This window comes from Pteropus medius, unplaced genomic scaffold, assembly GCF_902729225.1.
Source record: "Pteropus medius unplaced genomic scaffold, Ma_sr-lr_union100, whole genome shotgun sequence".
Lineage (NCBI taxonomy): Eukaryota > Metazoa > Chordata > Mammalia > Chiroptera > Pteropodidae > Pteropus > Pteropus medius.
Window position 1 is genome coordinate 6,964,635 of NW_024354550.1, and position 18,248 is coordinate 6,982,882.

Sequence of the window (18,248 nt, forward strand, 5' to 3'; positions counted from 1 at the left end):
ACTTTCCCCTCTTTCTACTAATACTATCCTGATTTAAGCCACCATCCCATAGCTGATTTAGTGCAATAGCCTCCTGACTGTCTTTCTGCTTCCATCTTTGCTCCACTTACAACTCTTCTCAGCACAGCAGAAAGATCATATTTAAATGTGAGTCAGCTCATAATACTTGTCTACTCCTACATTTCAGTGTAAGTAAAAAACGAATTCCTGGCAGTGGACTATAAGACCCTATTTGATCTTCCCCAATCCTCTTATATCTCTGACTTTGTGTGATCTTTTGCCCTCTCGTTCATGCTTTTCCAGCCACCCCGGCCTCATTGCTTTTCCACAATATGTGATGAACACACCTGTGTTCCATAAAGTCTTTGCATTTGTTTTTGAACACAGCTTATTCCCTCTCCACTTGCATGCATTTGCTCAATTGTCTTCTTCCCTAGTCATCCTATATAACTAACCTATGCTCCCTGAGGACACTCCCTATTTCTCTTTCCTGCTTTATTTTTCTCTTAACACAGACATACTATATGTGTTATTTTTTTACTTGTGTATTATCTATATTGTCCCATTAAAATGTTAAGCTTCATGAAATCCAACATTTTCATCTGTTTGTTCACTGGCATAACCTTGATTGCTGCCAATGCCTAATCTCTAGAAGGCACTCAGAAATATTTACTATAGAAGCAAATAAATAAATAAAAGTTTATAACTAGTGTAGTTATTTCAAGAACATACCTTGATTTCTGTTTTGTGTCTTTATCACTATAGTTTCTGCAGTCTGGAATATTTCCTGACTGACTTTAAATTCCACTCCAGTTACTTTGATTTTATAATTTAATGACAGGTCTATCAAATTCTAACTCTACAGATTTCCTGAATCTTGGCCCCACTCACTTGACAAATAAGACATCCTCTTTGTTCTGCTGATCTTGCCTGAAGTCACTTGCTATCCCATCACTCAGTTTCAGTCACTTGAGTTTTTCTACACTAATTTATGCCATGATTGGATTTTCTCATCACTGGATTTGGATTTTGGCTGGATTTTCTCATCACTTTAATGAATTTGTCTCTCTTTTATTTGAATGCACCCCAAAAGATATATCTGCCTCACCCCCAAAGACATGTGTGATTCATTTCTCTGTCCTTTCCAGACTACTTTGTACTGTTGTAATTTCCGCCAGCTATGTTGCAAGACTCAAATATTCAGAGTGCCTGACTCTTGCTCTTGCGATCTTTCATTTTCTCAGGTACAAACCATTTCAGGTAAACTTGGATCTTGGCCTGAATGAGGGAGCAAGAACTTTTGGAGCTCAAAAATTCATGTTACCAGGAAAAGGGAAATTGTGAGGCCTCTGGGTTCAGGGTGGATGTGACTATGGGTTGTAGAGCTTGACAAAACCCCTTGAGTAGGCACCTAATGCTGGCTTGGCTTGGCTCCTCTCATCTAGGAAAGAGAGAGAAAATAATTTCCTTCTTAGGATGTTAAGAAGAAAATTACTCAGGAATGTGTGTTTGTACTACCTTTTATTATCTAATTCCAATTTTTGAGAAGCTAGATATGCAAAAAAAATTTCGTTTGTTTTTAAAGACAAGGTCTTGTGAGAAAATTGTAGATATCTGTAAAGTGCTATAATTGACATGCATTGCAAGTGCACGGAAAGGATATTTAAAGTTAGCAGAAAAAGGAAAAAAAAAATATGCAAACCTAAGCAGGCTAGCAATAACTTGGAATTTCTGGGGGAATTTTGGAGTTTTACACAGCTGATATAGAGTGAATATGGGGAAGTGATTAGAGATAATACAAAAGAGTCAGGCGGACGTGGTTAGGCAATACATAGAAAAACCAGAATGACTTCCAAGTATTTTATGGGATGCATGAATTCCCTAGTAATTATATAAATTCAATAAAGGTACACAATGCGATATCATATTTTACCCATTCAATTAACAAAATTTGGAGATGGGTAAGCCCAAGTGTTGGTGAGGGCATGGAAAACCATGAACCCTTCTGAATTCCTAATGCAAAGAACCATCTGGAAATAAATCTAGTGGTATTAAATGAATTAGATTTGCATGTAGCATGTCATTGAGATGAAATCTCTGGTGGAAGTGTTTTTATTACACAGGCTCAAAGAATGACTGCTTTAAGGTGGCCAACAGTTGGACATGGGGACTATGGCTATACAATAGTAATACTAATATCTATGCCCCACCAAACTGCTTCTGGGAAGGATTCAGGTTTTTTTAGATGAGCAACTGAAGCTTTGCTTTCTTGTCTAGTTTCCATCTGACATTTGCCATTTGCCGCTACATTCATTTCACCTGTTAACACTCCCTACCTTATTTTTCTGCATTCACTTATTTCTGATTGGTTCTTTATATCTCATTGTGTCTTATAGTTTTTGCTCCAACTATCACACTTACACTAAACTTTCAATTCACTTATTTTTAGTATTTTATTTCATATGCTTTTTTATTAAAATTTGGATTAATATGTTTATTGCAATAATCCTTTGTTTTCATAAGCCATTTGGAAAAGTAATATACTATTCCAACTTTATTATATTAGAGCTTCCTTTTGTTATTTCTACCCATCTGAATTATAGTCCAGTGTGTTAATTTTGATTCCATTAGCACAACAACTACATGAAACATTTTAATCAGGATAATTTTCCTGAAGTAGGTGAGTTAGGAACGAATGTTTATTATGTGTTGGGGGAAATAAAAGGGAGGACATTCCAGTTAATGGGAAACTCAAAGGCATGCCAATAAGCAGCATGGAAGAATGGAAAGTTGGCTGGATTTAGCTAGAGGGTAGAGTCAGTCTGCACTCAGAAAAGATAAAATTAGAGAGGTACAAAAGTGTCAGTTGACAGAGGACCTTGAATTATAGGCCAAGAGTTTAGACTTGATATAGTAGGAGTAGTTGATTCTTGAGCAGGAAGGTGATGTGATAAAAATGGCATTTGCAGAAGATTATTTTAGCAGTTTACAAAGGGATAATTGTAGCAAAAAGAGACCGGAATTAGGATCACCAGCAAAGAATTTATTGTAACCCTTGTGTGAATAGAATAGGCTAAAGTCATAGAAAATGGGAGAAAATGGTGAATATTTCAGACACTATAATGAGGGAGGTTTCAAATCTTGGTTTCTGGATCACCTATTACAGAATCACCTGGGATGTTTGTTAAAATTTTATATTCCTGTACTACATGCCCAAACTTTTTAATGTCATTCTTTCAGGATGAGGACTGGGAATGAGCATTTTAATAAGTTTTCCATGCGTTTTGCTTTTACATGAAAGTTTGAGAATTTCTGCTCTAGAGGAAGAATCAAGAGGACATTTTGACTATACTTGAGAGTGAAGGAGAGAAAAATAAAATGAGTACAATGATTACATGGAAGCCGGTCTAAAGTTCAGGAAAAATGATTGAGCAATTAGCAGAACAAAAAAATAATAGATATTATAATTTAGAGTAATTTAAGTTTACAGCAATATTGAATAGAAGGTACTGAGAGTTCTCATACATCCTGTTCCCCTGACATATGCACAGTCTCCCCTACTCTCAATATCCCTCGCTAGAGTGGTACACTTACTACAACTGACAAACCTACCTTGACATGTCTTTATCACACAAAGTCCACAGTTTACATTAGGGTTCATTGTTCGTGTACATTCTGTGGCTTAGAAATGTTTATTATAACATATTCATCATTACAGTATCACACAGAGTAGTTTCATTGTCCTACAAATCTTCTGTGCTCTGTCTATTTATCATTCTTCTCCATGACCTCCTAGCAGCCATTGATCTTTTCATTGTCTCCATAGTTTCGCCATTTCCAGAATGTCATATAGTTGGAATCATACAGTATGAAGTCTCTTCAGACTGACTTCTTTCACTTAGTAATATGCATGTAAGTTTCCTCTATGTCTTTCCATGGCTTGGTAGCTCAATTTCTTTCAGGTGGTGAATAATATTCCATTGTCTGGATGTATCACAGTTTATTTTTATTCATTCACCTTATGAAGGACATATTGGTTGCTTACAAATTTTGGCAATAATGAATAAAGCTGCTATAAACAACCATATGCTGGTTTTTGTTTGGACATAAGCAACTCCTTTGAGTTGCATGATTGCTGGATCATACAGTAAGAGTATGTTTAGTTGTTTAAGAAAATGTCAAGCTGTCCTCCAAAGTGACTGTATCATTTTTCATTCCCACTAGTAATAAATTAAAATTGAAATTTGAAATAAACCAAGCAACTATGGCAGAACAGATGCTAAACTGTGTTGAAGCATGTTAGAATCAAGATGAACATTAAATCTTCACAAAAGTAGACTTGAGATTATGACAGGATTAGTGGGAGGTCTGCATTAAACACAAACATTTGGAAAATATTGCACTATTGATGACATCTGAAACCACTAACTGTTGGATGCTGCATTATACAAAATTAGAGGGTTAAAGACATACGTGTCCCCAAGTTTAAGTGGTAGAAAGAAGAAAATTCAACAGAAGACTAGCAAACAAAGATGTGGAAAGAATCTATGACTGACCTGTGAGCACACCAAAGAAAGAAAAAGACATTTAAAATAATTAAAATAGAGTGGATGGATTTGTCAAGTATAACCTTTCTAAGGTCCTTGGATTTCATGTCACAAAACACACACATTTGTTTATTTCTCGAACTTGACATAAGACAGAGATAACTTGGCATCCTTATAAAATACTCAGATTCTCAGGTCACAATCCAGAATTGAATCAGAATATCTAGGATAAAAGTTCAGGAATTGGTATTTGGCAGGTTTCTCAGGTGATTTTTATAATTGCTTGGAGGCTGATTGTTTTCTATTGAGACACATAATTCCCAAATAGTCCACAGAGGGCTGGTGGTGTATGTTAAGATAATACAGATATAAAATATAGACTTGTTTCAGACATAGATAACTGACATTACATAAGGTGCAGACAGAGGTACCCTTCTAGATAAAAATAGAACAGTGGTTCTCAGTCCAAGGCAATTTTGTCTCCTAGAGACATTTGGTAACATCTGGAGACAATTTCGAATGTTACAAACTGGGGTAAGGGGAGTTCTATTTGCATCAAGTGGGTACATATGAGTGATCCTGCTAAACATACTACAATCCAAAGGACAGCTCTCACCCTCCCATAGCATAGAATTATTGGCCCAACATTTAGATAGTCCCAAGACTGAGAAATCATAAAATAAAGAGGAATTAGAGTTAAATGCAATATATACATCAATTTAAAATTAAAAATAATTAAAAACTGTAGTAGCAGCTATAAAAGACATTTCAGGATTCGTAAGAAATTTGTGCATGGGCTAGCCATTGTATAATACAGAATTATTATTTTTCTAAGGTGTGATGTTATGGTTATGAAAATAAATGATTTTATTTGGGTATGTATGCTAAAGTTTATAATCTAGTTTCAAATGCTAAAGCAAATGTACCCACATATGCATATATATATATGTATGTATGTATGTGTGTGTATGTGTGTGTGTATATATATATACACACACACATACACACACATATATATATATATATACACACACACACATACACACACATACATACATACATATATATACACACATATGTATATATATATCTAAAGTGAGATAATAAATGTGCTAAACTTTTAATAATTTTAATATAGAAAAAGGTGATATTTATTATTCTTTTAATTTATCAATATGCTTGAAATTCATTTATTAAAAAGCTGTGGAAATTGTCATTATAAGTATTTGTGCTTCGGATTTAGAAAGATTGCTTCCTTAGTCTTGGTTTGATACTGAAATTTTTTTGATTACCATCTTTATACTGCATTAGACCATTTCTACTATTTCTTGTTCTTAGTCATTTGAAGTGTCTGGGATGTGTTTGCTGATAGGAGCAAAGGTTTAGGCAGTTGACACGTGAGTCATTGAAGAAACTGACATCTTTGGCCAGTCTTTTATTTCACTCCACTTCCCTCCTTGTTTTATTTAAATGGCTTTTGCTCTCTTGGACATAAAATTTCAGACTGCTTCATTAGAAATAAGATTTTCACTTCCACTGCTGGGTCTAATTACCTGTGTGGTACCTATGAATGGGAAACTATCCAGTAGCTTTCAAAAACTCCCTTCAGGCACATAAAATGGGAAAAGAGATAAAGACCCACACTGTTTTGCTTTTACTTGAACTATCTAAAACCCTACCACAGCCACTTTCTAATCATGGTATGATAATACAAGTGACTAAATTCCTGCTGCGGTGAAGCTGCAATCTCTCTCCCTTACCCTGCCATAAATTCCATGGTAGTCAACAATTTTGCTAAAGCAGGTCTTTCAGCTTTGGACAGTTTATATGCTGTTGCCATTTTTATTAAAGACAATTTTTTGCTCTTGCTAAATATTAAGAAATACTTTTTAGAGTTTTATAGTGCTTCGCATACAGGGGTGCTCTTAGATACTTCATGATTTAATAGAGAGCAAGTTTGAAATACTGTATTTTCTACAACTGGTCAACATATTCAAATATTACTAATGAGGAGAATTCATATGAGATTAGGTCAAGAAAAAAATTCTGAGAAATGTCTAGAATCAGTTTTATAGACATCAAATTCTAGGTAAACAAATGCAGTGATATAAATTTACTGTCTTGACTTTGATGTAAATGGCTATATATTGGTTACTGTTTATATGCATAGGGAAATACTGTCATCTAATTTTTGAGTTAAAATGAGAATAAAATACATTTCTACAAAATAGGGTTGGTGGTGACTTAATAAAAGTGGTATTTGATGATGCAAAGTTTATAGACATATTTTCAGACCGGTCTCAGGACTCTCTAGATGCTGTTCTCTCATACTTTTGATTTTTTTAGAGGTCTGAAACCCAGGTGGGATGAATAGAAGTATATTGGGATTGATTTGTAATTCTACAATTATAATGATGTAAAAAATTATCAGTCATAAACAGCCAGGATGACTCTTGGCTTCATTTTTTATGACTTTTATCAGAACCTGAAGACCTTTGTTAACTTTTTGAAAGTCATATATATATATATATATATATATATTTAAACAGATATGTTTAACAGAGCAGTCTAAGTGGATACTTAGCATCTAATTGAATATTTCCGGGCTTTAATTATTTTCTAGGTAGAGATAAAACCACTTCTCAGAAGTTTTATAATGTTATATTAACATCAACTTTCCAAATTAAGCTTGACTTGTCCAATAAAATTTCTAAATTAAAAAGGTTCCAATATGAAGCCCTATTTCCTTGGGAAAGCTTCACAAATATGTTCACGACCTTAGATCATTGAGGCATATAAAGTTTAAATTGATTATTTTATAAAATGATACATATTCTAGAATCTAATGCATATGTATTATACTACTTAGTAGTTTGAATTGTTATTCAGAGAAAAAGAGCTGAGTTATACTTTATACTTAAATTTGAAATTGTTTTTTAATCGATACTTTATTTAGAGTTATGATAATTATGGCAATTTGAATTGTAGATAGTCAAAGTATTCAATGCAATTTTACTTTTTTTTGGAGTTCATAATATGGTGATAAGTAAAAAAAAAAGTGACACAAAATAGTATGTCATTTCTTATAGCAAAATTTTGTGTGTGTATAAAACTGTATATATAATTTTATAGATAGATAGATACATAAATATATAGACAAAAAGAAGTCTGGAAAAAAATATGCCCAATGTTTTAACAGTTTTTATATCCAGGGTTTGATAACACAGAGGGAACAGGTTGTAATTTTCTTTTGTGTTTAGTTTTATTTTATAAATATTTCAATAATATACATTAAATAGTAATGTATGCATGCCTTTAAAAGCCACTAGACACTTCAACTGCTTGATTTTAGGTTTCTGTAGAGAACCTAAACTTCTCTAAAATGTCAGTATATTTGTTGGGCTAAAAATATTTCTGATGACAATCAAGGTCAAGTATTAGCTTACATGCAACACAACCAAAATCATCCTCTCAAGAAATGGAACCAAAAGATGATGATGTGATAGAGAAATAAACAACTCTTTATCACTAAGTTAATTAAGGGATTTAACTTGGAACCTGGATCTAGGCCAGGTTGCAACAAAAGTGACATCTGACATGTCCAGTAATTTTGACACAGTCAACTCTAGATAATAAATAGCAACACAGTGTTATTGGCCAAATAACAGTTGATGTTAATACAACATCAACATCCTGAAACCCATGTAGAAGAGATAGGACCAGAGAATACCCATAAAACAGTTGAGTTAATGGAAAGCCACCACAAGCAGGAGCAGAACAATTGCTTTAACATCTTGCAAAAGTGTAACAACAAATGTAGCATATAACTTTTAATTGCTAAGGAGAAAAAGTACCTTGCCCACTCACCTGAGCACACCAACCAGAAATAAAGAGGTTCATTTTGAACAAAGGCACTGAATGAAACACAGGCCTTGAAAAATGTAGTATATAGTGAATAAAAGTTAAGTTGCTCTATGTGGGAGAGCACACATATGGACTTGGGTGGGATAGAGTGCCAACTCTAATATTATTGTTACTTTCAAATACACATAGATAATAATACAAAATTTAGAAACATTTTGTATCACGGCCAAAGTGACAATAAATTGTGTTATTATTAAAATACAAGCATTTATTTGCACCTCTTACATGTGAAGTATTATTCTATGGTTAAAAGCAGAAATGAGGTAAAGTTTCTTTTCCAAACATTCAGTCTTTCTTTAAGCGGAGAGAGCAGCAGGAAACAAAACAATGAAAAACATGTCATAATATAGGTGTGTACAAAGAGATTGGAAGCATAAGACTAAGAAACTAGTTCTAATTGGAAAATGGGAAAGGGATCTAATTGGAGGCCTTGTTTGTACTTGACTTTGAGTTATAAACAGTTTTCTCTCTCCAGTGACAATTATTTCAGGCAGGCATTGGCTAATGTTGTATGGTACACTTCTCAACAAAAGTTACCAGTGAATGATGTATTTTATGTATTTGAGCGCCAATATTTTAGAAACTGCGAATGTATAGGACAAAGCAAATATCTGTATGCATTCTCCCATTTCAAAAGGGAAAGAGCACATGAAACGTACTATCAAAATTCCAAATTTCTTTTCCAAAACAGGACTGGTTAGGATTGAATAATCAGTTTGAAAGACAAAAATTTAATTTGAAAAATAATATCATTTGAATCTAAGTACTAACATTATACTGCTTTAATAACATTCAAAAACTGTAGCACCATAGTGGCTAATAATCTAGTCAAAACAATGTTTCTGTCCTGATTTCTTAGGATTTCCGATTCTGACTGTGCTTGAGAAGATAACCTTGAAAAATCTTTGCAAAAGATTTTAAAATAAAAAAAAGATTTTAAAATGTCTATGATATTTTAGCACAAGCTTTCACGAATTATTGATTTATTTCATTTATGACTTAAATCTAATAAAAGTGAGAGAATCACACAGTAGTTAGAAGCATGTGAAGATCAACTGGAAGTTCATGTTTGCTCATCCTCATGAGAATATTAAGACTCAGAGTGAATTTTAATCACTTGTTCAACAGACATGGCATTAGCTAAAAGTTCATCAAGGTTCAGCACTTTGGTAATAATTGTAAATGTTAATATCTTACTTTCAATAATGGATAGTCAACTAGTAAGAATATCAACAAGGCAATAGACTAAAATAGCACTATAAATCAATGGACCTAACAGACATCTTACAACATTCCACTCAGGAACAGCAGAATATATATTCAAGTGTACAAAGAATAGTCTCTAGGATAGACCATGTGCTAGACCATAAAACAAACCTTATTAATGTAAAAAAGTGTAAATAATATCAGATAAGCTCTTCGATCATAGTGAAATAAAGCTAGAAAAAAGTAACAGAAATTTGAGAAACTCACAAATATGAGGAAACTATACCACATGTTCTCAAACAACCAGTGGATCAAAGAAATCACAAGAGAAATTAGAAAATACTTTGAAAGGAATAAAAATGAAGACAACATACAAAAAGTTATAGATCGAAGATAAAGAAATGCTCAGAGAAAAATATATAGCTATAAATGCCTATATTAAAACAAAACAAAACAAAACACGTCTCATATTAATGACCTAACATTCTACATTAAGACACCGGAATAACAAAGAGCAAAGTGAACTTAAAGCAAGCAGAATGAAGAAACTAATAAAAATAGAAGGAATAAAAATTAAAGTGTAAATATTGAAATAGAGAAAAAAAATCAATGAAATAAAAAAATTATTCTTTAAAATAATCAACATAGTTGACAGACCTTTAGCTAGATTGACCAAAAGTGGAGACGAGAGAGAGAGAGAGATAGAGAAATCTCCAATTACTAGAATCAGAAATACAAGAGGGGACCGTGCTACCAAACTTACTGAAATAAAATGCAATATAAAGGTATACTATAAACAATCATGTGCTAATATATTAAAGAACTTAGATGAAATGGGTAAATTTTTAAAGACACACCATTGAAACTGACTCAAGAAGAAAGATAATTAAACAGATATATATCAAAGAGATTGATTTAGAAATACAAAAATACCCCCAAGAAAAGGCCAAGCCCACATGGTTCTACCAGTGAATTCTACCATACATTAAAAAAATAATAGCAGTTCTTCAAAAGTCTTGCAAAATACAGAAGAGGAGGGAAACTTCCCACTCATTCTATGTGGTCAGTATAACCCTGATACCCCAAACTAGACTAAGATATCACTAAAAAAGAAAATTACAGACGAATATATCTTGTGAAAATAGATGCAAAAATCTTCAACAAAATACTAGCCAACTGAATCCAGCAACATATAAAAAAATTATGTACTATGACCAAATGAAATTTATCCCAGGAATGTAAGGTTGGTTTAGCATCCAAAAACAATTAATATAATTCATTATATCAATAGAACAAAAACCCAAACCACATCATGTTTATCTCTATAGACACAGAAAAATTTTTTGAAATAATTCAACACTCTTTCATGATAAACAAAAAATTCTAAAAAGGAGAATAAAATGGTGCTTTCTCAAACTGATGGACATCTACAAAAAACCCAGAGCTTGTATCATGGTTAATGATGAAAGGCTGGATGCATTCCTCCTAAGATCAGAAACAAGGAAAGGGTGTCTGCTCTCTCCACTTCTATTCAACATTTTGCAGGAGGTTCCAGCCAGGACATTTTGTCAAGAAAAATAATTCCAAAGCATCCAGATTAAAAATAAATAAATAAAACTATTATATTCACAATTGATATGATCTTCTATATAGAATATCTTAAGAATCCACTAAAAATGGTTAAAGATTATACCTAAGTGAGTTAAGTAAGGCTTCAGAGTAAAAGAACAATATATTAAAACATCAATTCTAAATTCAATACAATTTCAATAAACAATCAAAAATAAAATAAAAAAATTCCATTTATATCAAAAGAATAAAATATATAAAAATACATTTAACAAAAGGAATATAAAATTTATGTGTGAAAAACTACAAAATACTATTAAAAGGAATAAAAAAAGATTTAAACAAATGGAAAAACAGCTCATGTTTATGGATTTGAAGATCTAATATTAAGATGAAATATTCCCCAAACTGATCTATAGATTCAATGCAACCCCTATTTGAATCTCAGCTGGCTTCCTAATAGAAACTGAAAAGCTAATTTAAAAATCCTTGTGAATTGCATAGAATTGAGAATAGCCAAGATAATATTATAAAAGAACAAAGTTGGAAGATTCCTATTTCCCAATTTTAAAACTTACTCCAAAGCAACAGTAATCAAGACAGTGTAGTACTGACATATGATAGATTGATGAATATAATTGAGAGTTCAAAAACAAACCTCTGTGCTATGGTCAACATTTTCAACAAGGGTACAATGACCATTCAACATGAAAAGAATAGTCTTTTTAACAAATGGTGCTGAGAAAACTTTGTTTACATGCAAAAGAATTAAATTAGACATTTACTCATACTATATACAAAAATTAACTCACAATAAATAAAATTTCTAAATGTAAGATCTAAAACTGATACAATGCTTAGAAGAAACAGGGTAGACCTTGGATTTTACCATGGATTCTTAGTTATGACACCAAAAGTATGAGCAACAACAGTAAAAAATAACAAAAAACATACATGGGCACAGACAACCTCTCAAAAAAACCCTAGGTAAATAGAACTTTATCGAAATTAAAAGTTTTTGAGATTCGAAGGACACTATCAGGAAAGTAAGAATATAACCCAAAGAATGGGAGAAAATATTTACAAATCATATGTCTGTTCAGGGACTTGTATTTAAAATATATAAATAACACTTAGGACTCAATGATAAAAGATAAATAGCTTGATAAATAAATGGGCAAAGGATCTGAATAGACATTTCTCCAAAGAGAGAATATCCAATGTCATATTGATCAAAGAACTGCAAATTAAAACCACAATGCGATCCCAATTCACACCCACTCAGATGGCTATAATAAAAAGTATAGACAATGATAAGGGGTGATGAAGATATGAAAAAATTGGATCCCTCATACATTGCTAGTGGGAAAGTAAAACGGTGTGTTCACTTTGGAAAACACTCTGGCAATTCCTCAAAATGTTAAACATAGAATATCATTTGACTCAGTAATTTCACTCCCAAGAGAAATGAAGACATATGTCCACACAAATACTTGTATGTAAATGTTTACTGTAGCTTTATTCACAATAGACAAATCCAGGAGCAACCCAAATGTTACTCAGTTTATCATTGGATAAATTGAATGAATGTTAATTGGTCATAAAAAGGAATAAAGTCTATATACATGCTACAACATGGATGAACTATGACAACATTATGCTAAGTGAAAAATGTTATTTACAAAAATCTCATGTATTATATGGTTACATTTAAACAAAAAATCCAAAAGAGGCAATTCAATGAAGACAAAAAGTAGGTTAGCAATTGTTTATTGCTGGTGAGATTGGAGAATAAGGCAAGCAATAGCTAAAAAATAAAGAATCTTTTTTTGTTATTTTATTTTATTTTTTAAATTAAGTTTATTGGGAGTAACATTGGTTAATACGATTATATAATTTTCAGGTGTACATTATCATTTGACATCTGTATATTCTTTGTGTGTTTACCACCCAAAGTCCAGTTTCCTTCAGCTACCATATATTTGATCCCCTTTACCCACTTCACTCTCCCCCATCCTCCTATATTTGACACCCTTTACCCCATCTACCTCCCACTTCCTCCCCCACCCCACTAGTGACCACTAGTCTATAGTCCATGTCCATGAGTCTCTGTTCGTTTGTCCTGCTCATTTGTTACTTTTAGGTTTATATCCCACAAATGTGATGAAAATGCTCTCAAATTGACTGCTATGGAAGTTGTATATGAAAATTCTAAAAACCATTGAACTATATACTTGAAATGGGTGAATTGTAAGGTATGAAAATTATAACTCAAAAAAAGCTCTTTAAAAAATGAGTTTTAAGGCCTCTACTGGACAAATTGGGGTTGAATAAAATAATTTTGCTTTACGGCTTTATATTGCCTCATGATTTTCCAATAGATTATCTCATTTGATCTCAGAGACAACCATGAGAAAAAACATTAAACTACATAGTAGTTCAGGAAGCTGCCAATGATCACTCGACATCGTGCCGAGGTCTACTTTATAAAAATCAATGATATAAACTCATATTCTTTTAAATGTCAAAATCTCATTTAAATTTAAATTGTCTATATGGCTAATAGCAATTAAGCAGCTCACAGATTTCTGGCTACATACCTCAGTTTAGCAAAGTGTGTGCGTGTGCATTTTTTAAATTGGATTGGTTTGTTTGATTTTGAATAATGTTAAAGGAAGGCAAAAAGATTTCACTTTATGAAAAGAAATTTTCAAGTTTTTGGTTCAAATTCCTAATCATTTTAGGATAACACTTCCCATAGTTCTTTCTCTATAAGGTTTTTGGTGAGTATTCAATTCATCCCTGTACAATTCAATGATGGAATATAATATATATTTTTATTACATCTTTTTTTTTTAATGAAAGACAAAGCTATCTAAAAGCCAACTTACTTATTTCTAATGAAAGAGATCTGATTAAAAAAATTAATTTTGTGGAAAATTAAAAGGAGGGTATGACATGTCCTTTACACGCATGTCTGTACTAGATCCTATTGTTGGGAATATGATTTAAAGTACAGTACGTGCAACCCGTTTTTCTGGCAATTACAAATCAAGACATATGCCAGCAACGGGAAGAAGTTAATTACCATTTTACACATTTCTCTGGCCCCACTGAGTTAATTTCACCACACGAAAATCCCAACAAAAGTAATTTTAAACAGCATTTTGCTGCTGTATCTTCCTTTTGCTGTCTTCCTTTTGAACTGTGGCACTACTGACTTGAAATGGAAGAATCCCTTCACACTGTTAAGCTTACTTTCCTTCAGAGTTAAAGCCTCTGTAAACTCTCTCTAATCAGGCCAGAAAATTATGTAGGGTTAAAAAGAAAAAGGAATTTCTGCATAATGTCTAGAGAAATTATACTTTGCTTTGCTTTTCTCTTGCTTTTCTTTGCTATTTAATTCATCAACTAAAAGTATAATAGATACATATTCCTTATAAATTTGACAGATTAATTTTATATATACACATTTTAAATTCACATACACAGAATACAATTATTATATATATTGAATGGAATTGAAGCTAGTTTAAATTAGTCAATCTATTGATATTGTACTGTCTAGAAAGAGTTAAGAATCAATATTAACTTTTAAACTTGTACGACTGGATAACATTAACTTTTTAGTAATAAGCAGGCAGTTTGTTTATTGACAATTTCCCTAAAAGTGTCTTTCCATAATAAAAGTGTGAGATCAGAGCAAAAGTACAAGACAATTTAGCTAACTGAATGTATTATTTTTTTTAGTTTAGACTGTAGCATTCACTATTCTCCAAATGTTTAGTTAGTCAATATTAGATATTAAGTAGTATCTGAGTCTTTAAGACAAATTGTTAAGATTCATCAGGACAGACAAATTGCTAAGTTATGTGGAAAAAAGCTGCAATAGATACGTGATTAAGTAGAAACAAAAGGGAAGAAAAATAAATTCTGACTAGTTGAATCTGAATGAGTTAATTTCACAGGGAAGAATATACATGAAACACACACATACGAGCACATGAGCACACATGCATACAAAAATAATTTCCAATATGGGCAACTAAACTTGGAGTAGTTATGTGATTGCTTACTGTATTATAAAATGATGAGAAGTTCAGTATGGTTGTACCTTATTATCTGTTATCTGCTCAATTCCTCAATTTGAGTGTGGAGACATGGCAGTGCTGGGTCTAAACTCAGAAGATTCTTGTATATCTAGCTAAATAATTTCAATTTATTCAATCAATAGAAAGCCAATAGGAAGCTAATAGAAATTTTAAACAGAGGGTAATGGTGGCATTGTGGAGGATATACTACAAGTTAGGTTCTAAAGAAATAGTTATTGCAATGGAGCAGGAAAGGCATTATACCACTATTGATTCTGTTACTTCTATTACTAGTATTGCTATTACTACTACTGCTGCTGCTGCTGCTGCTGCTACCACCAACACCACCACCACCACTACTATTAGATAAATTTATTGAACGCTTACTATATGCCAGGGACTCCTCTAAACTTTCGACATGTACAATCAGACTTAATTCTCACCAAAGTTTATGTGGCAAGTAGAATAACGAGAGACAGTTAGAACTTTTTAATTTTCCTCATTTTTTTTTCTGCATTCCATACTTGCCACTTGACCCCATCTAGATATCCAGGCTCTTGCCTCCTTCATTTTATCTCAGTTACCTTCCTTCTGATCTTTTCTGCCCTTCTTCCTTCCAAAGGCCTGATTTACCATCTTTATTGTTCTCAAATCAGTATCCCTGATTACTTTGTATCTCTATCATTCCCCTGGAGCTGCCCAGTAGAATTCCAGCCTTAGATTCATGCTGTAGCCCACATTGCTCCTCTGCAATCATACAGCTGAGTACACTGGACAAATCACTCAAATATGTAGGCTTGCACAATAACAATGCAATGTTTCTAATCATAGCAAGGCTTTCAGTACCACTGACCAACCTTCTTAGATTTGTCATCAGGTCTGCCTTTTACCTCCTTGTCTATTTTGACACATTTGCCATAATCCACAAATCATCTACTCAAACAAGTAGTGGACATCACTGTAGCAGAGTAAAATAACTACACCTAATTATATTGCTCTTCTAGTTGAAGCTTTTTAGAAGTAGTAGTGGTAATGATGATGATGATGATGATAACGGATCAAGTCCAGAGAAGTATATTTCAGAGTCATTAGCATATAGATCTTAGTGGGAACCATGTGAGTGAAATCACCATTTTTATAAATGTTTTTATATTTTTATAAATGCTAACTATAAGTAATAATTTCATAAAAACTACCTGAGTAGTATTTTGCAGGCTTATTTCTATACTTTAAATCTAAGTATTCAGAAATTCAGTTTCCCTTGCACACACCATCTATAGTATTTAACAAAGAGGATCCATTACTTATTATTTTTGAAGAAATATTCACAAAATGGATTTCTGACTTCAGATTTATAGCATTTTTAGATAAAATTCATTAATAAAGTAGGTTTCAACATGAAGAACTAATATCTTTTCAGAATGAGATGCTTTGATGAAAGTATGTGTCCCCTTCTTACTATTTAACTTATTTTTAGTATAGGGCTTTTCAAGAATAAATGTATTCTCCTTAAGATTTAATCCTTCTCAGGAAAATAAGACTCATAAGTTAACAAAATGCTGACATGATACAATTTCCTTCAAGAATAATATATCTGATATTGTGGATCTGTAAGGAGGCTCATGATTCAGTCAATATCTCTACAACTTTTAATCTTACATGTCTCTGATTTTGCTTCTTCATGTATGTCATTGTACATACCAATATCTGAATTTGTCTCTACTTCTCTAATTCTGAAATTTGCTAGTAAATGTGCTAGTCTGTGCTTTGCCTTTCCATTTATAAAGGAGACCAGTGACCTGAGGAGAATCTCAGGTATTCGGGGCAGGTTCATGAGACAATCCAGTAAACCGGAATTTTCCTGACTTAATAGAATTTTTCAATACTCCTCTAGTTACAGTCTGGCTTTGGGCCATTTATATTTTTGTTATTTTTTGTTTTGATTAATGAAAAAGATTTTCGTTTCTGGGCACTTTCAATTTTGGCCAAAAGTAACCAATTTCTTTGGTTGAATATTCATATGAGCTGGGCATTCAGGAAGCCATGAAGTGGTAGGTCAGTCAAACATGTAGATTCATTAAATTTCCTCTTTATCTCTGCTTCTGGAGAAGTTTATCCTTGTGATCACCAGTATAGGGCCGGAATATTACATATAAAGAATGAGAAATTTTACCCTAGAATTTCAAGAAAATTCTTTTAAAAAATAACTTTCAAAATTATAAAACCTGCTCTACTAATTTTGTATTCTTTGCCTATCTCTAAAGGTAGTGAGAGCACACACCTGAATGATCTTATTTTGGATTTATAAAGGGAGTGACAACACCTTTCAGAAACTACCCTGTTTGTAAGTCAAGAGGCTTCTGTATATACTTAAGGGGCAAAAAATCTGTTAGACATGCACCTCATGAGCAATTACAATACGTGTTTCATGTCAGAGTTAATGGAAATGCCTCAGGTATTAAGCTAAAAGGTGAATCATTATGTCAATTAAAGCCATTAATGGAGGTAATTGCAAGGAGATCATAATTTATATAGAATTTAGTTATAATTTATACAATTATTCTGTTACACAGAAAAAACAAAATAATGAAGCTGTTTATCTGAAGTATTTACCTAACTAAAAATTGCAGCTACCTAGAGACTGTATATACATGCTCAGAATACCAATTTGAACTGCATCTGCCGCAAGTCTAGTTGTAGACTAATGAATACCCTGAGGACAGGGTGGTTTGGATAGAATACAAGGCTTCTAAAAACAACATATTGCCAAATCAGATTTCTTAATTTTGACTTTGTTTGAAATGAGTCTCATTTAAGTATAATTGTTAACCTCTGGCGCTAAACTCCTCCAGTTGTAGAATCGGAACTATTTCTTCACATATAAAATATGAAAGCTAGTTCCTCACTTTCT